Here is a 25,813-nt window from a genome sequence, read left to right as displayed (position 1 = left end):
TCTCTGAGTTCCTTACTGCTTTATATTTTGTTGTCTTCTTCTCCAGGCCTCCGAGTCTTCCACACCTCAGTTTCTAATGCTGCAGACTGACCTTTGGGTCTTGCTGTTCCTTCCCTGGTGGTCTACACTTCACATCTGCTACCGTTGATCTGCATGTAGTTGATCAGCTTGTTCTCCCTTTAGCGTCTAGATGCTTCCAAGTGCTGCTTTGTCTCATCCTGGCCCTGCTCACTTTTGCTATCCCAGTCCAGTCCCGTCCCCCCTGTCCCCCCCCCGTCCCCTCCCCCCTCCTGCCTGCTCACTTCCGCTATCCCAGTCTTCCCACCGCTTCTCCCGCCTGCATGGTTGTAACAAGCAGGCTGGCCTCTCTACTCACACTGCTTCCACCCCGCCCCTTTGGATCCATCCAGAGAGAATAATCCATCTGAAACCCACATCTGACCCAGGCTTAGCTGTCTACAACCAGGTCTGCTCAGAGGTCTCCGAAAGAGGTCCAGAGTTGCCAGCTGGCTCAGTCTTCTGCCCTGGATGACAACATGGGTGTCATTCTAGAGTGGGACCAAGAACTGAAAGCCACACCACGCAGTTTCTCTCCACTGCCTTTACCATTGTCTTGGCGTGCACCAAGGTTGGCTAACTCCAGCCCAGCCTTAGACACATCAGGCACCCTTTGTTCCTGGATGCATTCCCTGATCTCTTCTTGTCTGGGCTGGAGGCCTCTGCTGGATGACTATCAAATCATTGCATTACCCACTGCCCTACAGGGCCTGTTCTGAAATGGAGTCACTGTTTTATTCTTCTTGTTGTTGAATGCTTGACTTCAAGTAAGGATGTAACCTGTGCTTTTTAAAGGAAACGTTAATGATAGTAAGTTAATTAATGCCCACAGAAATGTGTAAAAATGTGCATATTTGTTACCTTTAGAAGGGAGCACCGAGTGTAATTGATGTGTCTAGAGTGTTATTTCTCTCTCTCTCTCTCTCTCTCTCTCTCTCTCTCTCTCTTTTCCTTCTTTCCTTCCTTCCTTCCCCCCTCCCCACCCCTCCCTCCATCCTTTATCATTTTGACATGTAGCCTCTCCAATTCAATACATTTTCTTTTTTCCTTTTGAGTTTTTAAAATATTATTAGTGGGATGTTAGTTCAGGTGTCATGATGAGCCAGGCTGGTACCATCCTTGACATTGACTAAGGAGATGCAGAATCATCTCAATGCTGTGGGATTGCCGGACTTTACGTCCCTGACCAGGGACTCTTAGGGACCTACCCTTTTGTCACACTCACTGCAGGGGCCACATGCTAACCCTCTGCAGGCTCCATGCCTGCCTGCAGGGACAGAGCGATTTCTTCCCGCATGTGACAATGAATAATTCATAAACATGGTTATCTGGAAGGAGTTGGTCATCATTAGCATTTTAATGAAAAAATGTGATCATTATCCTAAGACTGTTTTATTTCTACCTTTTTTGTGTCCTCTCCTCCAACAGCTAGCCATCTCACTGTTTCCAGAGTCCTTGGGAGTTCCGGAGTCCCCTGCTGACACGCTGACTGTCGCTATGGGCAGAAGGTGCCCCCAGGCTCGAGGGTGTCCAAGCAGCTCATGTACGTATGCCACCATGCACGTGTGTCTCTCTTCCTCCTTCTGTCCTTCTCCCTTTCCTTCCTCCCCTTTCTCTTCTCTTGGGGAATATCACAGGACACTAACCTGTGAACGCTTGTAAGATATGTGCGAGCGTATTTAGAAATGGAGAAGGATATTTTGTTCTAAGTTTTTCATGTCAGATGGTGGAAAATGTTACCTAAATCAGTATTTTTATAATCGAGTACTTCTGTAAGATCAGATGGGTCTTTTGTGTTTCAATGTATTCATTCATACATAGCCTTTGAAATGCTTTTTCTTTTTTCATCACAATGTGTAAAACATTTAAAACAATAGGAATACCACAAATTAAAAAGCATTTCCCAGTGACTATTTTAATTCCATTAAAAAACAAAAACAAAAAACCCCTACTCTGGTCCTAGAGAGACACCGGCTAGTGTGCCTTTGTTGTGTGTGCTTTGGGTAGAATGGCTTATTTCTTGTGTCTCAGTGCTCTCAGAGGGGAGACACGCGACCCTGGGGATGGCTCTCTGCCTTTCTACCCTGGAGCTCCTCCAGCAGGCTTTGGGAAGTGCTGTGGTTGCTCTTCTGATGGTCCTTACCCCCTGAAAACAGAACATTGCAGGAAGAGAACTGACTACCTCCCATCTCATGGTCTCTCCCTCTGTTGATGTCCTTGACCGCCTTACTTTTTACTTACTTTGGTCTTTTAGTTGTATAGATAATTCATTTATTTTCATGACTTCCCTTTGGACTCTCTAGAATTCTGGCCTCAGGTCAGGGGTGCTTTGGGATGTCTCCTCCACACTTGTTTTGCTCCTAGAGTGGTATTTATTTATCTTCACCTGCAGCCCCATTTCCTCACACAGATCAGGTTTTGTTTTCTTCCTAGAAAAGTTGGAAAGCTCTTGGAACGCTTGTGTAGTAAGCCTGGTCATTGGAAGCAGTGGTGTTTTAGCAGCCATGGGGATGGATTGCTCATCACAATAGCAGAGGTTCCCATCAACCACTAGCAGCCAGCCAGCAGCCTTGGGGCAAACAGGGATCTCTCTAAGAGCTCTGCTGTTGCTGGAGAGATGGCTCAGTGATCAAATAGCTGTTCTTCTTGAGGACTGACCCGGGTTTGCTTAACAGCAGCCACAGGGTGACTCAAAAGCATCTGTAACTCCAGTCCCAGGGATCCTTGTCCTCTTCTGGCCTCTGGTGATACCAGGCACACATTTGGTGCACATACATACATGCAGGCAAAGTACCCATACACATGAAATAAAAAGAAAGAAATCTTTAAAAACATAATTCAAACAAAAAGTAAAATGAGCTGCTTTTGGAAAGAGCGTCACCAGGGTAACACGTGTACCTGGGTGCTGTGAAGGGAGACGGACACACTGTGGCCAATGCCTGTGGGAGCTGAGGGTGGATTTCTATATTTTTAAACTTTAACATTTTAAGTGGTTATGTAAGTTCCTATGTAATCTCTATTTTGTCCCTTACCCTCAAAGCTGAAATAAACTATGATCTTAGTGGGGGGTGGGGGTTCCCTACCCCTTCCGTAAGGGGAAGCTTATAGGCATGTACCACTATTGATCCACGTGCCTTGGTAGGATCTGACATTTCCTTCTTGGCCTACAAAAATGCTAATTTCATGGGGCCCCCGCTCAAAAGTGTTGTGAGGGGGATTCTTCCTTCAAAATGATTACAGTTCCATTGCTTGGGCTCTGAGAGGGAGAGGAGGAAATAAATCTATACAGAAGACTCGTGTTTGTGGAAACGCTTTTCCCCCACCGTCTGGGAACAGACACACCACCTGCCAGCCATGCGGTTTTCTAGAATGTTCTGTAACGTTCTGAGTTGCACAGGCCTGTGCTGCCTGTAACTTTCAAGGAATCACTTCTTTCCCTCCAGAGGTGTCTCCTACCTGGAGCTCTCTAGGAGAAAACGATCCCTACCCCACTTTCACTGGGCCACACATATCTAGCTGACCTCCCAGAGGAGGAGGCTTCCAATTGCTGCTCCAAGGCTCCCGCTAAGAAGGTCACATGTGAGCCGGGCGGTGGTGGCGCACGCCTTTAATCCCAGCACTCGGGAGGCAGAGCCAGGCGGATCTCTGTGAGTTCGAGGCCAGCCTGGACTACCAAGTGAGTCCCAGGAAAGGCGCAAAGCTACACAGAGAAACCCTGTCTCGAAAAACCAAAAAAAAAAAAAAAAAAAAAAAAAAAAGAAGGTCACGTGTCTTTTTGGGATGGAAAGAGAGTAAATGACCTCCTTTTCCAAGGGTTGTATGTCACCTGGAATTGCCCATCCCAGGAGCTAGAAGGTAGCTCTCCCCTCTTATTTCCAGCTCTGTGTTGTTTGTTTGTTTGTTTGTTTCTGGCATCACTCCTCAGTCCCTGCCTCAGCAGCCTCCATTATCCGTGTGGCCCATTCTCTTTAACATTCTCTTCTTCTCTCCTTTGTTTCTCGCTTATCCTGATGACTCCATGGGTTTGCTTGTGGAGATCTGCACCCTGGCTTCTAGGCAACCTTAGACTCAGTGGCCCTTTCCTTGCCTTTCTCACAGAAGGCAAGGAAACTAAGATTATTCAGGCTCCAGTGCCAGGCCTGTGTCTTAGTAAGGTCATACTGTTCCCTGGGTAGTATTTCACAGGAAACAACAACAAAAATATCTCTTGTGTTTATAATTTTATCATCAAGCGTGATCAGAATAGCAGTCAAGGGTTGGCAGTACACACTGCTATACTTTGGGTTGTTTTTGAGGCTCTTGTGTCAAATTGGAGTTTTGATTTTCCTTCTGTTTGGGGATCTGCCTTGCAGCAGTAAGTATCCTTTCACACGGGAGGATGTTCCTCTGTAATGGAATGTGGACTGGCATCCACTGAGCCTCAGAATAGGAAATGAAGGAGCCACAGCTGACATTTCCTGATCTTTTAAAACAGATACTTGTGCTTTTGTTAAGACCCGAGTTTGAAAGTATTCTAAGAATTGCTAATATAGTTGCGTCATAGCTTGTTGTTGTTGCGTCCAGCTGTCTCTCTCTTTGCATGTCTGAAGCCACCACTGTAGCCATGGACATCAGGCCCTGAGCTCTTGGATAGTTACCCAACCCCAAGCCCTACAGTCCCTCCGCCTTCAAATTTGATCATACGTAGTAGACGACTTAATCCAAGGTTGCTAACAGCCAAGTGAGTCTCAGTGCCCAGAAGAGCCAAGACAGGATGTGGTCCCCAAGAAGGACTTGCTAAGGCAGTTTGCCCTGTGCATGAGGCAGGATTGTGAAGGTCAGAGAAGCTGGGGTCCCTGGGGAAGTCAAGATTTTGAATGAGTGCGTGTGGGAGTTGGGAGAGGTTAGAGACAACAGATCTTAAAATGACAGCAGCACCCACCATCCCTGTCTTTTAAAATCATGTGTGGATGTAGCAGGACCGCACGGGAAGAAACCGTGATGACATCTTGCATGCGCCTTCCCAGTCTGGCGGATGAACTTGATCTATAAGGCACTTCATGTGGATCCTTCTGATGATACTCGATTTTTCCGTGTGTGAAGGTATACTTCATGACCTTTTATGAATGAAACCATCATTTACAGCAACCCATAACTTAACAACATCAAGGGAGTTTTCCTTTTGTGGTCCTTTGAGATTCATCACTGCCCAGAATTCCTACAATATTTAGAAGAAGAAAGAGGAGGAGGAGGGAGGAAGAGGGAGGAGGAGGAAGAAGGAGGAAGAAGGAGGGAAGAGAAAAAGAGAGAAAGAGAGAAAGAGAAAGAAAAAGAAAGAAAGAAAGAAAGAAAGAAAGAAAGAAAGAAAGAAAGAAAGAAAGAAAGAAAGAAAGAAAGAAAGAAAGAAAGAAAGAAAGAAAGAAAGAAATGCCTTATGGGCCACCCTGGGCTGGGCTCAGATAAGTGTCATTGGTGAAGCTTCCTCCTGCAGGAGATGGAAACTAACACAGAGACCCAAATCTGGATGGTGTACAGAGTGTGAGAGACCTTGGACACTCAGACCTAAATGGGATGTCTCCATCAAATGCCTCCCCTCAGGGCTCAGGGAGCTGTGCAGAAGAGGAGACAATCAGAGTGTAAGAGCCGGAGTGATGGATGCCACTGAGGAAACAGTGTCTTCCAGACACAGCAGGACTGGCACACGTGTGAACTCACAAGCCTGTGGCGGTGTGCATCATCGGTGCAAGCCAAATGGGCTCCAGCACTGAGCAGGGAAGTGGACACAAGCCCCATCCCTTACCCGGAAGTTATCCCCACCTCACAGCTGCCCACAGGGAAAAGTAGTTTTATCCAGTGGAGTCTCACTGTGTGTACAGACCACACTTAGGAGCAGGCCCCATGCCCAGCAGTGGATGACCAGCACAAAATGAACTCAATGGTATTTTTGGAGATTTTTTTTTTTTTGTCTCATAATACTTTATTTGGGCATTTAAAAAAAAAAACACCTTATTTGTCTTTTGCTTGTGTATTATAGTTTTTGATTGTGTGTGTATGTTTTTCTTTGTTTTATTTATTTATTTATTGCCAGTTTGTTTTCTGAAGAGAGAAAGAAAGAAGGTGTGAAGTTGGACAGACAGGGAGGTAGGGAGGATCTGGGAGGAGAAGAGGGAGGGGAAACCGTGATCAGAATATATTGTATGGAAAAACTTATTTCCAGTAAAAATAATCAATTTTATGAAGGTGAAATTGTTCAGCTAAAAGATTTACTTGTGTATGCTCAAGAAGTTCCTGGATCTGTGCAGGTGTTCTTGGAGATGCCTGAACCTCCCAGCTTTAGCATTTTCCTGTGGGCCCATCTCACTAGAGAAAGGACAGGGTCATCCCCAGCAATGGGAATCTCTTAACTGTTTGCATCTCCTCATATTTCCCTAAAACTGAGTGTTTTAGTTAATGTACTATGGCTGTGAAGAGACACCAGAACCAGGGCAACTCTTATAGGGGAATGCATTTAATTGGGGCTGGCTTACAGTTTCAGAGGTTTAATCCATTATCGTCATGGTGAGAAGCATAGTGTCATGTAGGCAGACATGGTGCTGGAGAAGAACCAAGAGTTCTACACCTGGATCAGCAGCAGGAAGAGAGAGTAACACTGGGCCTGGTTGGAGCCCTGAAACCTCAAAACTCAACCCTGGTGACACACTTCCTCCAATAAGCCTGTCCCTACTCCAGCAAGGCCACAGTCCCAATCCTTTCAAATAAGGCCACTCCCTATGAGTCTGTAAGGGGCCATTTCTATCCAAACTGCCTCACTGAGGCTTCACATTTAACCCCCTGTCCAGCAGCCCAAGTGAAAAATTTCAGTGTTGAATATGTATTGAAAGTGTGACCTGTTTTCATTATTTTTGGTGTGTCTTAGTTTTAAGGTTCAAGTCAATCTTTGAAGAGACAACTGGCCTAACTTTTCATGTGGCAACAGTGTAGGGAGGTGAAATATAAGACAGATTCCTTGGGCTGACGTTCAAGAGCGGCAGCCTTGTGATGGTGGGAGAGGCTGTCACTGGGAGGCGGGGCCTTAGGCCCAACCCTGCACCTCATGCTTAGGCCTCAGGGCTGTGGCCAAGTCATCTAACCCAACTTGAGTATCACTTTTGACATCTGTAAGCCAAGGAGCTGGACTGGCTGATGGGAAAGCATGGGCTCAAAAACTCTGCTACTTTTGCTTTCCAGAGAGAGGCATGCAGATGAAGTCTTGCTGGAGGGAGGACCAAGGGAGAAGTAGCAAATGTACTCAAGACATAGAACTCGGGATACTGTCGGCTAGTGTCTTCGTCAGGGTTGCTATTGCTGTGATCAAACACCATGACCAAAAGCAAGCTGGGGAGGAAAGGGTTCATTTGACTCGCACTTCCACATCATATTCTATCCTTGAAGGAAGTCAGGGCAGGAGCTCAAATAGCAGGACCCTGGAGGCAGGAGCTGATGCAGAGGCCGTTGTGGGATGCTGCTTTCTGGCTTGTTCAGCCTGCTTTCTTGTAGAACCCAGGACCACAAGCCCAGGGCCGGCAAATGAGCTAGACCGTCCCACATCAATAATTAAGAAAATACTCTAAGGGCTTGTGTACAGCCCAACCTCATGGAGCCGTTTTCTCAACTGAGGCTTCCTTCTTTCCAATGACTTTAGCTTTTGTCAAGTTGAACTAAAACTAGCCAGCACAGCTAGTAAGTAGTGTTTAACTTGGGGATTTTTAACTGTTTAAAATAGCATGCAAATAGGCCGAGACAAAGACCATTTAAATGAGAGCCATCACAGTCAAGTACATGTAGTAATTTGAATGCATAATCGCAGTTAACAGAAATAGAAAATGCTCTTACACCGTAATGGTGATCTGGTTTGCTAAACAAACCAGATTTACATCCATTTCCTGGCGTAATTGTGCAAATGCTTCTGATAGCAGAATTCCGAGGAACCATTCTGAATGTGATTAGAGAACAGGACCTGACCCATAGTTAGAGCTCAGTAGAAAAATACTGAGTGATGGAAGGAGTGCTTTCTGATTTACACAGCAACAAGAAGGGGAATTTCTTCATGCTACAGCTTTCTCCACATTGGTTCTGCTGCTGCACTTGTGTTCAGGACTCTTTCTTGGTTCTGGTAACAGCCCTGTGGTTCCCACCTACCTGGTTTCACCATCTCTCTCTTGATTAGTCCCTACTGTCCTCCTCTGCACCCCAGAAGGTCATTTGTATGTCCCAGTGTGTTTTGTTGTTGGGTTTCTTTGTGACCCTCAAGGCTAAGTCACAAAATCCCTCTTTTCTGCTCTTTTGTTTCTTATGGCTGCTCTTCCAACTCGCTGCACATTTAATAATTAAAACAACACGAATTATTCTCTTACAGTTTGGGAGACTGCAAGTTTTCAAGAGACACAGGGTTCAGGCCATAGTGTGAGCCGGGCTGACTCCTCAGGAGAATGCACGGCTTTGACTGTTCTGCTTCTCATGGCTGCCTGTGTTCTTTGACTTGGGTAGAGCCATCTTCCCGAAGCTCACATTCCCCTTGTCATTGGTAGTCAGATCTCCCTGCCTTGTACTTGCAAAGACAATTGTGACTGTAAGTCAGAGTCTGAGATAATTCAGGGTACCTCCTCCTCTGAAGTCTTTATTACAGAGTCCACGAGGCCATGGAAAGCAACCCTCATGGGTCCCATGGTTAATAGTCACTATCCAGAGACAGAGGCCATGTCCATCCTTTTTTCTTCCATGCCTCGACCTTTTCCTTTGCTTTTTACTACTTATAGGACTTATAGACACAAACCACATGAGTGCTTGTATACACACATACATAGAAAAAGCACAGAACCCTGCCCTCAAACAAATGAACCCTATCAGAATTGGTGCAATTACACTAGCCGGAAGGGTCAAATTTTTTGTTACTTTATAGGATGAAGAGGCAAGCGTACAGTAAAAGAAAATATGAGGCCCTAAAACATTGTATTGCTGACACATCTCCACCCCCTTTTGGAGCGAACTCTGTGCTAGCTGAGTGATTATAGTCACTGACCAAGCTATTCTAGGTCATAAATTCTCTTTGACTTTTTCTAGTGTATTATTGAAATTCTACCCTTCACAGGATATAATTTGTTTACATATTATTCAGACTCTTAAGTAGAAAGTTTAGAGGTGTTTAATATACTTACAAAGTTGTGTGACCAACACCACTGTGGGATTCTTGGGTAATTTCTACTCTAAAAGAAATCACGGGGCCACCGTTAGCTCATCATTCACATTCCTCCCCTTCTTTCTACGTGATCACAGATCTGTTTTGTCTCAATGGATTTGCCTATCCTGAACATTTTATATAAATGGAATTATGTCTATGAACTTTTGTTATGTAGCATAGTACTTTCAACATTCATCCATGTGGTACACCATTCTTTTGTTATTGCCAAATGGCATTTGTTGTTAATATACATGCCACGCTTGTTACCCGTTCATTCGTCACGGGCATTTAAGTTATTTCTGCTTCTTGTCACAATGAGTACTGTAACTGTGAAATTTCTATATATGTTTCCAGGTAGCACGTGTTTTACCGTCTCTTGGGCTTTATCTGAGAGTGTAATTGCCGGCTTGTTCTGCTTCGTGTTTGAGGAGCTGCTCAAGGGTTTTAGAGAACAGCTGGACACTTTTGCTGGTCTATGGGTGCCTGTTTCCTCCCATTCCTCCCAACCTTGTTCCTATGTGTGTTTTGGTTATAACCACCCTACCAACTCTCATGTGTTAATAATTGCAGGTATTATTTGTATTTCCCTAATAAAGATGCTGTTGGGCATTTTTTTTTTTTTTTGGAGGCTCATTTTAGAGAAATACTCAAAGCCTTAGGTCTTTGCAAACTCGAGTCTCTTGTCTTTCGTTGTTAGACTGTAAGGGTTCCTTTTGCTGGATAGCAGACTCTTCTTAGCCCCCAGCTTCCTGCGGAGGCTTTTACTCCTGTGAGATGTCCTTCTAAGCACAACACTTTTGAATTTTGATGATGTACCATTTATTTGTCTCTCCTAATCCCTACCCTGTAGTTGGTGTGATATATATGTGAGATATATATATCTATATATCTATATATATATAGATATATATATCAATCACACACATATATATACATATACATTTATATATATATATATATATATATATATATATATAAAACCAATCATTACCAAACTGTTGGAGATTTACCCATGTAGTTCTTTTTTTCCTCAAAATTTTATATTTTTAGCTCTTACGTTTGATTAATTAAAGTTCTGTGTGTAAGCCAGTGTTGGCCTCTGAATTTACTGTTTGGTATTTGTTGGAAAGACTTCTCCTTTGAGGACCAATTTGGCAGCTTCTGCAGAGAAGCCTGTGGACTTGGTGGGGAGTGCCTTTTCTCTCTGGATCATTTGGGAACTATTTCAATGGTATTTTCTTCCAGACAGGAACTCATTTTCTGTCTGTTTTGGTTTTCTGTCTTTCACTGGTCTTTAGAGTTTGCAGTGTTAACAGCTTACACTCCTGTCAACAAAATCTATTCCTAAATATTTTGATGCTATTGTGACTGATGGGATACTTTCCTCTTTTTAAATTTTTTTTTTTTTTTTTTTTTTGTGTGTGTGTGTGTGTGTATGCATTTGTGTGGGGAGGGTGTATTTGTGTGTGTGTACATGCACACATATATAAATGCATGGAGGCAATTGGTCATCCTTATGTCCTCAGAAACCATCTGCATTTCTTGAGACAGACTCTACTGGAACTTGGGGCTTGCTGATTCAGCTAGGTGTAGGAAGAGTAGGCTGATCAGTTCTGTTCAGCCAGCTGCTCCCAAATAACCACACAGAGGCTTAATATTAATTATAAATGCTCAGCTGATAGCTTAGGCTTGTTTTTTAGCTACTTCTTATAACTTAACCCATTTCTATTCGTCTATGTGCTACGCGAGGCTCATTTACCTCATCTGTATACTTCCCATCCTGCTCGCTCTGCCTCTCATGGCATCTCTCCTGACTCCTAAGATTCCACCCCTCTTCTTCCCAGCATTCTCTCTGCCCCAAAAATCCTGCCTAGCCATTGGTCAATCAGCTTTTTATTAACAATGAGAGTAACATATCTTCACAGTGTACAAAAGGATTGTTCCACAGCAGCTAGACTTCCTGGCCAGTGAGGTTCAGGGATTTTCCCTGTCCCTCAACACTGGTGTCACAGGCATGTGCTGCAGTGCCTGGCTTTTATATGGGTGCTTGGGATCAAATTCCACTCCTTACGCTTGTGCTTATTACTGAGACACACACACACACACACACACACACACACACACACACACACACACAGGATTTTAAATTATTTATTACAGTATTTGGAAACAATTGATTTTTGTATGTTGGTCTTGAGACCCATTTAATTATTCATTTTAGTGAAATACGTATTTATCTTCTCTTCTGTCTTCACTCTCAGGATATTTTGTAGGTTTATGACATTTGTTTGCAGGCTCACCAGAGTCCTTTTATGTTAAGTCCATTTTTGCTTTTTTTCTAATTATTTCAATATATTTCTAACTTGTTTGGAGACTGGCTATACTATTTCTAGGTTAATGTGCTGCGTGCATTGTCTGTGCCTTCTTGGTTTCTGATTTGGTATTATCCCCCGATTCTGAGGGGATGTATCTGTAGGGTTATTTGATCCCACCTGAGTAGGAGTGTGCAAACAGGGCAGTTTCTCCGTTGCCCTCATGACATCTTGGTGCCCATTGGGTCATTGTGTCTAGTCTCATGGTGTCAGGGCATCTACTCTTTGGCTTGGGGACCTCATGTTATCTGACTCCATTATCTCCAGACCTGTTGCTTCCGTTTGGAGAGCTTGACTTCCTCTTGCTGATGTATGACTCTTTCTTCTCTGTGAGTCATGAGAATCTTGGTTGCCAGGCTTTTTACACGTGTGTAAAAGTCTGTGCTTTTTAAGAAATGGTATCCTATTCAATGGTGTCCTGTTCATTTTGTCCATCTCTGCGAAGCATCAGACTCCTTCCTGGTGATCTCCACTCACCATAACGACTGGTAACTTTATCACTGTACTCTGAGGAAAGAATTTAAGACCTCTGAGGCATCAGTTTGCAATGACTGATTTCTATACAACTTTTAAACATAGTAAGTGGCAAATAAATATTAACTCAGTCATTAGGTGTTTGCGAAGCTATCTATAGAGATGCTACACATGCAAGTCACCACTCTCCTGTGTGGTGGAGTGCAGGCACGTGGTGTCAGCTCATCCCTCAGGACACACCTCTTGGCCAGGTCTCAGAATCTGTGTACTCCAGTCTAGACTGTAACCTGGAGGCCTGCCTGTTACCTTTATTTTTAGGGACTCACTCATACTGGACCATGTTTCATATATCCAGTGACTTAGTTACATATAATAACATAAGCTTATGTGTATATATTTATCTTTCTCTGAAGAGAGAAGTGAATTTTGACAGGACATTAAAATGTCTTCTTTGTGAGTTTACTTCTGTTTTATTTTTGTTTCCTCAAATGTCCCGTCTTCTCCTCTAAGCAAAGGTTAATGTACATATGTATGTATGTATGTACATATGTACGTATGTTTGCATTTTCAGGCAAGGCCTTGCTATGTAGTCCAGGCTGGCGTCAAGCTCATGATTGTCCTGCTTCAGCACCCTGACGGCTGGATTCACAGGCATGTGTTACATACCTGGCTTGGAATATTACTTTGATATGGTAAGCAAGCATCCCTCTCACCCGGGTGCTCTGGGGTAAGCATGGTCCCCTTCAACAACAGAGGGCCAAGCTAAAAAGCCCTGTGGCAAGACTTCAGTAGCAGGAATTGGCCCTCCCACAAGGAGCCTGCTTGTTCCCTATTCCAGGGCAGAAGGCTTGGAAAGCCGTCTATGGAGGGAATTGTGTGTGTCTTCCCTTTCCTTTCTCTGGCTAGTTGAGGGAACCTGTGTGTTGAGCCCTTGATTTGAGTTCAAGGCCAGCCTGGGCTACAAGTGACACCCTGTATCAAACAACAAAGAGATCCCCCTTCCTAGTGCAGCCCCAGGGAAGTGGTCAGCTGCATGGGGCGGGTGGGGGGTGGGCTTCTGAAGCCAGTAGAATAATTTCTCCAGGTTTTCTAGCCTGTTTATATAAACCCAGAATTGCTTTGAAGGGAGTGAACCTGATGAGTCAAATGAAAGCTGTAGAAATCCTTACAAAATAGAACTGATGGGATTCTGAAAGGGATGACCTGGTGTGTTTCAGAGCTTATGGCTAGCTTCTACACTTCTAGACCTTTCTGCATGACTATAAGTGAGGAATAATGAGCCCATACCACCGAACACTCCTCAGAATATCTGGTTTCTAAAGTCAGTGATCTCTCAGGTTTATGGAAAGTGAAATCCACAGGTTTTTCGCTTGTTTTCCCCATGAATCCTTCTTTTCTGTCATCTGATAACTGGGGAACTTGGTCCCTGGCTCCCAGGGTGCAGAGTGAGTCCCCAGAGAGCTTAGGTTTCATGCTGCCTATCTGGAACTTGATACCATTAAAATCGGCAGATTAAAAAAAATAAAAAAAAAAATAAAAAAAAAAATAAAAAAAAAATAAAATCGGCAGATTGGCTAACACCGAAACCATGCATCCCACTACAGCCCTGTCCTGCCACAGGAGCTTAGCGGAAGCAAAGAACATTTCCTATTGTTTGAGGGGCATCAGAAGATAGAAGCTTTCTGCTTGAGGGGAAAATAAAGCTTAGATCACAGGGTGTTTAGATTCCACCTGCCGGAGTCCAAGGGTTGTCCTGACATCACTGGGAGTTATTTACCCCACAGTGTGTTTTCTACTGTACCTGTGACCAGTGGTGACCATAATTGTGTTATTTACAATCAAATTATGTCTCATATCAGCCTAGAGGAGAGGTGGGCCAATAAAGAGAAGAGAGACACTCCCTCTACTGGAATGTAGTGTTGTGTGAGTGGATGTGGTTCAGGTCATGTAGCTGGCAGGTCAGATGTGGGACTCAGGGTGCCATGGATGGTCTTTGGAGGTCACAGGAAGTGGGATGTTATGGAGGGACATGACACACTGGATCAGATGGGAAAGGGCCAGCAGGGCACATGCCCTGGTAAGAACAGAGAATATGTTCATAATAATATTAAGTCTAATACATAGAAACAGCTCGCATTTCATCATATACATTACTTTAATCTTGTGTCATAGTTACTACCATCATCCCTCAATGTCACATGAAGAAACTGAGGTACAGAGACAATAAGTATGTTGTTTAAGGCTATACAGGAAGTCGTGGAGATAAAATTGGAATGTAGTTCTACAGTCTTTGTTGTGACCCACTGTGTGCCGCCTCCTTTAGATGGAGAAGAATGAGAAGTTGGAAGGGCCAATGTGCCAGGGTCAGGATCTGGTGAGATGGTGTTATCCCACCTCTGCTTCCTGTTCCACTGAGATGTTCGGAGATGAGGAATTCCCACTGCCTACTCCCATTGCCGCAGAGCTGCCTGCCATGATGGACTGTATTCCTCAAACTGGAGCCAAAATAAACCCTCCCTCCCTTGTTGATATTTTTTTAAAGCCACAAGAACACTTAAGACAGGCTGTTCTTGTGGACAGTATCACTGGAGAAACTAGAGGTGACATACATCAAACAAATCCTGGATGGTGAGAGTGGGCTTGATGCTGAGCAGGAGAACTGAGGAGGCTAGAGAAGACCGCCAGGGATGGAGGATGGACAGAAAGCAGACTTCCAGCAGAGAAGCTTTGTGGATCATGGACATGTGGGGCAATTAGATAGAGGGTGACTGGGCCACATAACGCTGGGTGCCACGGTCGATCTTACCAAATGATTTTAACTAGAGATCAGAAGCGTGGGTAAAGAGCCCAGCCTGAGAAGAACTGGGGAAAGCTTGGTCTCAGCTGAAGGGGCTGAGTGTAGTGTGTTCAGGGTTTGGGATGGGACAAGGTAGCAGAGTGTGCATAGTGGGTGGCGGGTGATGTTGGAAAAAGTGCCTGAGCCCAATGGTACTCAAGGGTCTCACTGAAGAGTGTTAATTTCCCAGTGAGAAGGCCCTGAAGGTTGAGGAGGCATGAGGCTTGCTCTGATGGGATGCAGGATGCTAACTGCATGTGCCTGTGTGATTGAGCAGGGGCAGGAGGGGATGGGGACTGAGCATCACCTTTAGGGGACAGTACCTTTAGGGGGAGTCTTCCTTGCCTTACATCCTAGGCATCTACTTTGCAGCTCACAGGCCCTTCCTGGGGGAGTGAGGAGCCTGGCCCTAAGCAGAGTTTCTTAGTGCTCAGGCTGTGTCTGAGTTCACAGCAGCAAGATTTCATTCATACCCCTGCTGGCCATTTGACTGCCAGTTTATGCCTGTTTGTGTAAGCAGAGGAAAACCAGAATATGTGAGCTCATAGATTTAACTCCTTCCTCTTCCTCTTCCTGTTGTTATTGTTGTTGTTGTTGTTATTTTTATTAAAGTATTTTTTCTATGTTGTAGGTGCTTTCATACAATACCTAGAAATACTATAATTGCCTTCTTCATTGGAAGCTTTTCTTACTCCCAGAATGGACCCTCAAAACAAGAACATATTAGGAGCTTACTCAGTGCCCATAACCCTATAACAAGTTTTTTCTCTGTCCCATCAACTCCTAAGTAATGACACAGAGACTTCTTATTAATTATGAAAGCTCTGACAATAGCTCGGCAGGAGGTATAGGTGGGATTTCTGGGGAGAAGGAAGAGGAGGAGAATCTAGGTGCACAGGAGACACAGAGAGGAAACAGGAGGTGCAAGATGGAAGGGCAGTAATGCCACATGATAGAAGGTAGATTAATGGGTTAATTTAAGTTATAGGAGCTAGTTAGAAACAAGCCTAAGCTACAGGCCTAGCTTTCATAATTAATAAGAAATCTTTGTGTCATTATTTGAGACCTGACTAGACAGAGAAAGACTCATTACATGACCCATTCTGTTTTCCATCATAAACTTGACTGAATTGAGAGTGGCGTGATTGTGAGCCTGGCAGTAGATAGTCTAAGCCAACATAACAATCCCAAGGCCCAATTTCCCAGAATTCCCTGTAGCTATATGACTTCATTCTAATCATTAAGGCCCTAGAATAAGTCCAATGGAGTAAGGGTGGGGCTTCAGGCAAAGTGTTTAGCATCCTGATAAACCGTGACAAATTAGTCTATAAATGTCACTTTTCCCTTCTTTTGTCCTTGGAAGCTGATGAGGTGACCAAATCAAAGCAGCCATCCTGTCACCATAAGGGGGACAAGAATAAAGGAAAGACCAAGAGCCATAGAGAGATGGCTGCCTTGACATTGTTGGATTTAGCCATGGCCAGCAGCCCTGAGCATCCCAAGTCCTTACTTGTTGAATCTGTTCCTAGATAGGTTTTCTGATACTGAAAACCAAACACAATGTTAGATGTAGTAAATGGAAAGCTATTATGAGCCTTTTCCTATATGCTGTGATGGATTCATAATGTCTGTGATCTTCAGGATGACCGTTAGCCTGCTTGAAAACAACCTCTGAAAGGAGAATGTAATGCCTTGGATTGCAAAGTGTTCACAGTCGAGAGTGATGAGTTGCAGACTTAGAAATGTAACTTTCAGAATAAATGAACTTAGGTGTATGAACTCCCCGGAGCAAGTCCCGCCAAGCTGCTGTTCACGGGCGGTATCTTCTTAGGGCTTTTTTAATGACAGTCTCACTTTCTGGTGAAGTACATTGCATGTGTTTATGGCTGTGGCAGAAACGATAGCTACACTTGGGATAATAGCATCAATAGTCTGATTTCTTGAAAATGTGGAGCTCCAACGGGCTTTATTGGATTTCAGGGTAATGGTGTTATTAAATTTTCTGCCTCTTTCCAAAATGTATTGTGGCTAGGTTCCAAGCTGGTGACTTAGAGAAATTTGAGGCTCTGTACATTTATGGGGAAAAAATTATCTTGGGATGCTCAGTTGCCCAGGTGGGGTAAGGAAAGTAATTGGATTTTCTTCTTTATCATGTTAGACTTTCCATGTCTCATGCAGATATGGAAGGTAGGAATGGTCACTGACGTGCCTCATGGAGATAGGATAGGAAATGAAAATCATCTGCTAGACCATTAGGGAAAAAAGATAGTAAGTCATGGGGAGATACATTGGAGAGAGAAAGGGACTTGGAACATCATCTAATATAAATCCCACTTTTAGTCATAGCCTTGTAATTTGAGACCTAGAAGGATTTGGGGCATTCATTGACAAAAGGGAAACTTGGGGTTACCCTCTGCACCCTCTTTCTTCTTTATTTTTTAAGATTACAATGTAATTACATCATTTTCCCTTTCCTCCTTCAAACCCTCTCATACACCCCTCCGTGCTCTCTTAAATTCATGACCTCTTTTTCCATGCATCGTTGTTATATACATATGTATATGTATGTACATAGCTATTCCTAAATATATAACTCAACCTGCCCAGTCTGTGTACTGTTCCCTGCATGTCTGTCTTTCCAGGGCTGACCATTTGGTATGGGATAACCAGTTGGTGTGCTCTTCCCTGGGGAAGACTGTTTCTCCTGCTCTCTCTCAGCATTCCTTCGTGGCCTGTAGTTCTTTGTGTTGGGTTGAGGCCTCCTGGGCTGTCTCCATCCATGTAAGCATGTCTGCTATCCTTGATCCGTTTGTGTCTAGGCAGTGGTGTAGGTGAGACTTGATGGGTGTAGCTTCTGACATTCCCAGAAGAGCATCCAAGAACTAGAACCCAGAACCCCAAGACGTGGCCACGTGTTTGGACTGCCTCATTTTCCCCATTGGAAAGGGTATTTCTTTTAACCCCAGATATTTTTGGACAGGATTACAGAAAACGCCAGACTCCCTTCTGTGCTGTCTGGAGAATTCATGATGCTCCGGTTAGGAGTCACTGGAACACAAACTGAGGAACTGGGCGGTGCTGCGCATGCCCCATAGGAGGCAGGCCAGCCCAAGCCCAGAAAACAAAGACCCTTGCACATGGGAAACATTCAGTGAGCTCCCCGAAAAGCTGGACCAGGTCTGGGGCCCCTTAGGAATCAAGTGGTAGAGAACAGATCATGCAGGGGTGAACTGGGGTGAATTGGTTAGTTTGGCCAGATTGAGCCAGGTGTTCTTTAGCACTCGTCATGGTTTTTGTTTTTAAGTTGGTGGATGGAAGCTCTTAAAATAACTAATGATGTGATGATAGCACTGAACACAGTCTTTTTTAATTATTATTATTTTAAAAACAAAAATATAATTATGTCACTTTCTCCCTTCCCTGTCCTCCGTTTAAACTCTCCCATGTATCTTCCCTCGATCCCTCTTGAGTTCATGTTCTCTTTTTCATTAATAGTTATTGTTTTACACACACTCATACACACACACACACACACACACACACACACACACACACACACACTCACTCTCTCTCTCTCTCTGTCTCTCTCTTATACACACACACACACATTTAAATATAGAAATAGTCCATTTAATGCTGTACATACATGGTTTCAGGGCTGACCACTGGTATTGGATAGCTAGTGAGGGGCTCATCTTCCCTAAGGAAGACTGTATCTCTTGCTGTCCACAGTCTTGCTGAAGTTCTTCATCCCGGAGTGGGGCCCTGTGCGATGGTCCCCTTCCATGTTAGCATGTCTATCGGTGTGTGTCCTTGCTGAGGTCTTGTTTAGGCAGTTGTGTTGTTGAAGCATCATGTTTGAAGCCCCTTCGTCGTTTCTAGGAGATAAAATCTCACAGCAGCTTTCCTGGTCCCGGTGGCTCTTACCATCTTTCTTCCCTCTCCTCCTGAATGTTCCCTGATTCTTAGGTACAGAAATTGTGCTGAAGATGTATCAACTGGGGCTACATTTGTTTAGTGGTGGTTTTCCATAAGGGTCTCCATCTGCTGCAAAGATGCATTTCTTTGATGAGAGGTGAAATAAATATTTGGGGTGCAATTAGGAATTAGGCTCATTTAAGAAAGTGGTGGTAGTAGGTGCCTCTCCAAAGTTCATGACCTTACTGCCTCTGGGTAGTTGCCTTGCAATACCAGGTGGGATTTTTTTCCCTCCTGTTGAATGTGCCTTACGTCCAATTAGACAGTTAACACACAGTCTTCACTGTCGCTCCACTTTTCCAAGTGCTTTACACATGCTGACCTGTCTAATTCCCACACAAGCCTGAAGTGTTAGGTGCCCTGTCTAGTTAGGAAACGGAAGTTAGCTGTCTCACTCAGAGAACTGCTCACAGAAGGTGGTGAGATGGAGGTCAGGAGAGATGGTGGCCCTCACGTGGCTCATGGTGATCTGGGATCCGTGTGGATGGTAGTGACGGTAGAGGATGCAGGACTCTGCAGGCATAGCAGGGTGGGGGTGGGGCGGCAGACGGCAATGGGAAGATGCATTGCAGGCGTCCCTGGGCATCAGTGAAAGCTCACCCAGATCCAGGTGGTGGCGGTGGCGGTGACAGCAGAGAATCTCAGCTTGTAGCTTTGGAGGATGAATTGATGAGGTCAGGCCCCCGATCCGTTGTGAGGGCTTAGGAGTACTGGGGTGACAGGTGGCTAGGATATTGTAGATGAGATATGTTGCGAGAGTGGTATAGAACTTTTTCTTCGCTGTGACCAAATACCTGACAGAAAGCAAAGAGCTAAGGGAACAGGATTTATTTCCGCTCCCAGTCCAGTGCATCATGGCTGGGAGGGCATGACAGGTGGCTCATGGTGGGGGCAGCATGAGGTGGTTGTGTGCTACATCTTGACTGCTGTGGAAGCAGGGAGGTGGATCCAAAGCTGAGCTGTCACCCCCAGGGGCCAGCCTTCCAGCCGGGGACCAACTGTTCCAACACGTGAGCCTGGGGAGGACCTTTCAAACCCAAACTGGACGAGTTTTTAAAGAACGCCATTTTCTTACTTTTTGACTTACTAGCGCAGGGGCTTTAACCTGAGAATGTGGGGGAAACTCTTGATAAAGAAGCTTCTTGGGGGCTGGAGAGATGGCTCAGAGGTTAAGAGCACTGGCTGTTCTTCCAGAGGACCTGAGTTCAATTCTCAGCAACCACATGGTGGCTCACGGCCATCTATAATAAGATCTGGTGCCCTCTTCTGGCGTGCAGGCATACATGCAGGCAGAACACTGTACATAATAAATAAATAAATCTTTTTTTTTTTTTTAAAGCTTCTCGAATGGATGTTCTTTAAGTTGACAGACCTTACTAAGCTCTTTTCCCTCACAGCATAGTATGTGGCATGGAAGGGTCTCTGCAGCTTTTTTAGATAGTCATGAATGAGACATCTGGGTGGCAGCTTGCCTTCCATCTTGAGGTAGAGGAAGGTGAGGAGAAAGAGGGGGTGGGATTGCGTTTTAGAGGACACTTCTGTGCACACGCATCTGGGGGTCAGAGGTCAGCCTCCAGTGTCTTTTCCAAGAAGCCATGCAGCAAATGTTTTGAGACACACTACAAGGTCCCCTCTTGGGACCTAGGACTTGCTGGTCAGCAAACTCCAGGAAGCTGCCTCGACCTCCCCAGTGCACAGGACTGTAAGCCCACATCATCTCACCCAGCTTTTTATGTGGGTACTGGGGATTGAACTCAGGTGCCCATGTTTGCGTGGATGGTGCTTCACTGACTGAGGTGTCCCGTCCCCCCCCAACCCCTGCCAGCTCCTTGACTAGAGTTCTTATGAGGAAACACAGCGGTGGCCAGAGGCAGAGGATGACCTTATGTTTCTCTGTATGCACACACTCTGTGCTGTCCCTGATCTTTCTGGGTCCTTAGCCCAGGTCAGGACTGAACATGATTTTCTTCCTTCCTGCTTCCCCTGTGAGGAGTGCTCCTGATCTGTGTGTCCTCTCTAAGCTCAGGCCCAGCCAAAGGGCTGAGAAGGGACAGCTGATCCCCTTGTACTGAAAAACCCCAAAAGGTCCTGAAGGAGACTAGAAGACATAAGGGTTTCAATCTGGGTTTATATTTCATTGCCCTTTCTCTGAGTGGGACAGTTTCTTCTGTCTCCTCCCTCCTTCTCCCCCCTCCCCCAGCATCCCTCTTTCCTTCCTAATCAGAAGAGTTTCTGAGTGTGTGATGTTGGCCACTGTGACCTCACCTCTTTGGGCTTCAGTTATGACATTCGGTCTTGATGTCTTAGGGGAAGATGGCATTGGCAAGTTCCCTAAGCAGCACCATGGAACGGACAGCTGCACACTGTTCTGGGCCCAGCCTCCTGGGGACATGAAGGAACTAGCCTGTTTTCAACTCCCTTGAAAGCCTCTGGAAAAGCAGTTTGCAGTACGAGATTAGATCCTCTTTCTGTTACCACTAGAATGCCTGAAGTGTGGTCCTTGTCTCTCAGGTGTACGATGAGGGTAGGGACTGTCTTAGTCAGTGTTCGCTTTCCGTGACTAGACACCATGACCAAGGAAACTCTTCTAAAGGAAAGCATTTCATTGGTGCTGGCTTACAGTTTAGAGGTTTAGTCCGTTATCATCATGGCGGGAAGCATGGTGGCAGGCAGGCAGACACGGTGCTGGAGAAGGAGCCAAGAAGTCTACATCTGGATCTGCAGGCAGCAGGAAGAGAGCGACACTGGACCCAGTTTGAGCATTGGAAATATCAAAGCCCGCCCCCACAGTGACACACTTCCTCCAACAAGGCCACACCCCCTCCAATGTGACCACACTTCCCAATAGTGCCACTCCCTACGGGCCTATGGGGGCCATTTCTTTCAGACCGCCACAGGGACATCTACCTCAGAACAGATGTATGACAGATAAATGAGGTGTGTCTGGAAGAACACCAAGCTTGTCTCTCATCTTGCTGTTTTCTCAATAAAAAATTCTGGATTATACCTGGGAACAAGCCCAGGGGGAATCTAAGCATTATCTTTCATTGCTTTATATGTGTGTTTATTCCATTTCTGCATAGTAACCATGCAAAGTAAATATTATTTTTATTCCAGATGATGACTGAAGTTTAGGGAAGTTTGAAACAAAATAGTTTCACCACCTCCTAATATTTAGCTCTTGCTTTTAGAGATGCAGCCTCCTCTCTAAAATGGGAATGGTGGTGTTTTCTTCCTCCCAAGGTGGCTAGGAAAATCCCTGTGGTAAATATATAGAAAGTCTTAGCACAATGCTTGGTAAATTAGTCCATGTGTGTTAACAGGCTTTAGAAATCATTATCTCCTATCCAAGTACTGACCAGGTCCAACCCTGCTTAGCTTCAGAGCTCAGATGAGATCGGGTGTGTTCAGGGAGGTATGGCGGTAGACTTTGCAATCATTATAAAAATTCCAGATGTCTTCTAAGCTAGTGTGTGGTGACATCAGGATTGGTTCAATACTTTGGTGTCTTGGGGTTTCATTGCCAGTTTTGAAAATGAGAACTGATTCGGTTTTCATGGAGGAAGTAATGATAGAAGCTTCAGGAAAGTGACACGTGGTGACATGGTGACACATGTCTTTAATCCCAGCACTCAGGAGGTAGAGGCAGGTGGATCTCTGAGTTTGAGGCTAATCTGGTCTAAATAGTTTGATCTTGGCCAGCCAGGGCTATACAGTGATTCTCCCCACCCCACCCCCCAACAAAAAAGAAAAGAAACTTCAGGAAAAGTCTAGAGGACTTTGGAGGTGTGCGGTGAATAGGAATGACCTGGAAATGACCAAGGAGCGGGTCTGGGAGCCAGCTGTGTGGCTGTGTGAGGTGGCCGAGGAGCAGGTCCCCGGTGCTGGGGTTATGCAACGTGTCTTCTCCCAGCAGTAGTGGGTCAGAGAGGTCAGCTCTGCAGGGGGGACCTGCACCGTGCTACACCACAGCTGCCTGGTGTTGGATGAGCCTTCGGCTCCCTGAAGCTCGGCACCATGCTCTGTCACGTGAGCCAAGTGTGGTGCATCCCCCACTAGGGTTTGTGTAAGAATTAAGAGCATGTGCTGCTCTTGTTCAGCCCACAGGAAGGTCCTCAGCAATATGAGTTACCTCCTATTGCTCGGGCCCTGTACGCTGGTCTGAGGTTGGAAACTCAGGCCCAGTAGGCAGGGCAGAATTGGTAATGTTTGGAGGCAGCACCCTCTCTGGATGAAATTTGTCCAGGACCCTAAAGACCTCTGGGTCCTGTTGTTGTTTCAGTCAAGCATCCTAGCATGCAATCCCTGGGGTCCTTTGGAGGTACATTTGTGTGGGGGGGTGTACATGCATGGGTAGACACATGTGGTGGCCCAAGGTCGATGTTGGGTATCTTCCTGGAACACCCTCCCCTCCTTATTTTTAGACAGAGTCTCTCAGTAGACCTGGAGCTCACTGCCTGGCTAGGCTGGCCACTGAGTGTTAGTGATCCAACTCACTCCCTACTCCACACCCCAGTGTTGTGGGACAGTTGTGCCCAGGCTTTATGATTGTACTGGGGACCCGAACTCAGGTCCTCATGCTTGTGTGTCAAGAACTTTACATACTCAGCCATCTCTCCGGTTCTCCTCTTTCCCTCAGAAAGATGAGAAGCCGTCCTAGGAAAACAGCTTTTTCTTTTGGGTCCCAAATACCCACACCCATTTCTCTTCCCCACATTATCTGTTCACATTCCGTGTGGCGAGAATTCCGCTTCTACCTGTTGGAACTATGTGAGAAAATTGCATTTTAGACCAAGAGATTTTATACTTCGGTGTGTGTGTTTATCTATCTGGAGACTTTTCTTATTTATTCTCAGCACTGAAGGCAGAATGGGCGAGTGAACAGTGGGTTTTGCTAAGAGAAATTAGTGGATGATAAAAGTGAACCTCGTCCCTTCAGAACTTCAAGTCAGGGGAGTCACCTCTCAAGGGTGTGGGTAGCGCTGAGTGTTAGGGCAGGTACTCACTCATGTCTAGGCCTTGGGTTCAGTCCCCAGCGTCAGGGGGTGTCCTGGCTCCCCACCCCATGCTCTTTCACAGAGTTATGCCCTCCTCAGCTTCCTGTCCACATCTGCTAACTGTGCGAAGGTACTCCAAGCTCTCCAGGAACCCATTCCCTTATGCTGGTTTCTCTGTTGGATGGAGGATTTCATTGAAGACCTGCGGGCCTCATGGGAAACATGAGATCCCTCTTTCAAACCTCATACCTTCTTTTCTCTCCTATATGGAATCAATATTTACACAAAAGACACCAAAGTAGGTGGAGGATTGTCTGAGAAGGACACCAGGAGGAGCAGGGAGCGGGGCCAATGAGGAGTACAGTGGTTAAATTATTTACATGTATGAAATGTCATCACAAAACCCGTCACTTTGTATAATTAATATATGCTAGTAAAGAAAAATTGAAAAACAAAACTTGAAGCATTCTGTTCAGAGAAGTTAGTACCATCCTTTCTGTAATTTTTATTTTTATTTTTTATGTGCTTATGTTGTTCTTGTCTGGGACAGTTCCGTTTAGTGTCATTCAGTCACACTGCCTGTACATCTCAGTGGTATGGGTGGGGTGTCTTGGAGCATCAGCTTTACAAAGAGACATGTTTGTTCCGTGAACTGTTACAGGCATCGGGAACTGCTTATGTGTGTCGCCACACCGTCGCTCTGGGGCTGTTTGCCCTTGGAACGGCTCCTCACTTCTCACGAGAAGTCCTGTTGATGTGTTTTCTGTGCTGCAGAGTAAAATCTGTCAGAAGTGGCATGGGAAGCAGCAGATGGTGGTTGCAGCTTCTTGTTGTGTGATATTTTGTTTGTGTTTTGACAAATAAAGCTTGCTTGGAGTCGGAGGGCAGAGTTAGCCACCAGTGAACCATAGAGGTTTGGAAGACTGTGTAGAGAGGAACAGGAAGTGGTAAGGCGGGGCTGAGGCAGTATCTCGGCCCTTTTGGTTCCGAGGAATGGAAGAGGTAGGAAGTCACTGGTGGCTGCTCCCCTGCTACTCTGATCTTTCAGGTTTTTACCCTGATATCTGACTCCTGGTGTTTATTGATAAGATTAATTAGATTTATGCATCACTTTCTCTAGTCAAGTTCCGTGTTATCACCTCTGCTTACTCCAGACCTTCCATTAGTGAGTAGAAGCCACGTGTGATAGGTGGGGTAGGCGGGATAAAGAGGGAGCTTCAAGTACAGGCTTGTCTTAGTTAGTTATGAGCTAGAGGAAGCTGAGGCAGGAGAATTGTCATGAGTTCAAGCCTAGTGCAGGCTATATAATGAAACCTTCTCAAAAATAAAAGAAAAAATAAGAAAAGAAATAACTTGTTAGTAATTTTAAAATGCATTCATAATCTTTATTAAAAAATTATGTGAATTAGTAATACCTGAAGTATTAGGAAATTTATCTGAATTTTGTGACCCTGCGGTCACCACCGTTAACATTTCCATGAAATTTTCTGGTCATTCCTTTAGCAAATCTTAATTGAGCATCTGCCATGTGCCAGGTACTAGGGGTATATTGATGGGTGGAATCCACGTAGTCCTTGACCTCATGGTGAGAGAAGAGATGTTAGATTGTATGAATTAAAAGCATGTGAGATTTTATAAAAGTACAGGTGGTGTGTCACTGAGAGTGGTCACAGTCACCTGCAACTCTGGCACTGTGGAGCTGGAGGCAGGAGGATGGCAAATTCAAGTCTACATAAAAAGACTCCATGTTTACAAACAAAATCCATTTAAACTCACTATTAAAAATATAACGACGGGGCTGGAGAGATGGCTTAGCAGTTAAGAGTGCTATCTGCTTTTCTAGAGAACCCAAGTTCCGTTCCCAGAACCCAGGTCAGTGTCTATAACCCAAGTTCCAAGGCGT

At 45.1% G+C, this 25,813-nt stretch overlaps 1 protein-coding gene across 6 annotated transcripts in view; it reads left to right on the top strand.

The window, feature by feature from the left end:
* Window positions 1–1,487: 1,487 nt before the first annotated feature.
* Apbb2 (amyloid beta precursor protein binding family B member 2) overlaps window positions 1,488–25,813 on the top strand; it is a 210,769-nt gene continuing 186,443 nt past the window's right edge. For all 6 annotated transcript variants that reach the window (XM_052735031.1, XM_052735030.1, XM_052735027.1 and 3 more), the window contains exon 1: window positions 1,488–1,600. The gene's annotated coding sequence lies outside the window, so the exon portion shown is untranslated. The remainder of the gene's footprint in view (window positions 1,601–25,813) is intronic.

Source organism: Peromyscus californicus, unplaced genomic scaffold, assembly GCF_007827085.1.
Source record: "Peromyscus californicus insignis strain IS unplaced genomic scaffold, ASM782708v3 Scaffold_13__1_contigs__length_99412109, whole genome shotgun sequence".
NCBI lineage: Eukaryota > Metazoa > Chordata > Mammalia > Rodentia > Cricetidae > Peromyscus > Peromyscus californicus.
The sequence above is the reverse complement of the archived record's forward strand: the minus strand, read 5'-3'. Positions and strand labels throughout refer to the sequence as shown.